This window comes from Dreissena polymorpha, chromosome 8, assembly GCF_020536995.1.
Source record: "Dreissena polymorpha isolate Duluth1 chromosome 8, UMN_Dpol_1.0, whole genome shotgun sequence".
Taxonomy (NCBI): Eukaryota; Metazoa; Mollusca; class Bivalvia; order Myida; family Dreissenidae; genus Dreissena; species Dreissena polymorpha.
This window is the reverse complement of record NC_068362.1, coordinates 105479079-105480017: the sequence shown is the minus strand read 5'-3', so window position 1 is coordinate 105480017 and position 939 is coordinate 105479079. Positions and strand designations below refer to the sequence as shown.

Sequence of the window (939 nt, the reverse complement as noted above, 5' to 3'; positions counted from 1 at the left end):
AACAACACAATAATAACTGCTACTACTGCTACTGTCACTTAAAGGACATAGTTCACTAACCACAAAAAAACGCCCAACCTCAGATTTTCTCAATATTTATACTGTAATAATTGCAATGTGTCTATTTTTATACGCCCGTATAAAATACGGGACGTATTATGTGAAACCCCTTGGCGGCGGGCGGGCGGGCGGCGGGCGGCGGGTGGCGGGCGGAAGGCATCACTTTGTCCGGACTCTAATTCAAATTGTATTCATCCGATCTTCACCAAACTTGGTCAGCAGTTGCATCTAGTTGATATCTAGGCCAAGTTCGAATATGGGTCATGCCGGGTCAAAAACTAGGTCATAGGGTCAATAAGTGCATTTTCAAAGGGGCCACTTTGTCCGGACTCTATTTCAAATTGTATTCATCCGATCTTCACCAAACTTGGTCAGCAGTTGTATCTAGTTGATATCTAGGCCAAGTTCGAATATGGGTCATGCCGGGTCAAAAACTAGGTCATAGGGTCAATAAGTGCATTTTCAAAGGGGCCACTTTGTCCGGACTCTATTTCAAATTGTATTCATCCGATCTTCACCAAACTTGGTCAGCAGTTGCATCTAGTTGATATATAGGCCAAGTTCGAATATGGGTCATGCCGGGTCAAAAACTAGGTCATAGGGTCAATTAGTGCATTTTCAACGGCGCCACTTTGTCCGGACTCTAATTCAAATTGTATTCATCCGATCTTCACCAAATTTGGTCAGAAGTTGTGTCTAGATGATATGTAGGTCAAGTTCAAATATGGGTCATGCCGGGTCAAAAACTAGGTCACGAGGTTACTTAGTGCATTTCAAGCATTTAGCATGGTGTCCGCTCTCTAATTGAAGTAGTTTTCATCTGATCTTCACCTAATTTGGTCAGAAGTTGTGTCTAGATGATATGTAGGTCAAGTTCGA

The 939-nt window shown here is 42.7% G+C and overlaps 1 long non-coding RNA gene across 1 annotated transcript; it reads left to right on the top strand.

The window, feature by feature from the left end:
* The first annotated feature begins 203 nt into the window (after positions 1-203).
* On the top strand, positions 204-729 carry LOC127843057 (uncharacterized). The gene is made up of 2 exons (XR_008032075.1): positions 204-342; positions 655-729. It is a non-coding gene; the product is annotated as an uncharacterized LOC127843057 (long non-coding RNA).
* The last annotated feature ends 210 nt before the right edge of the window (positions 730-939 follow it).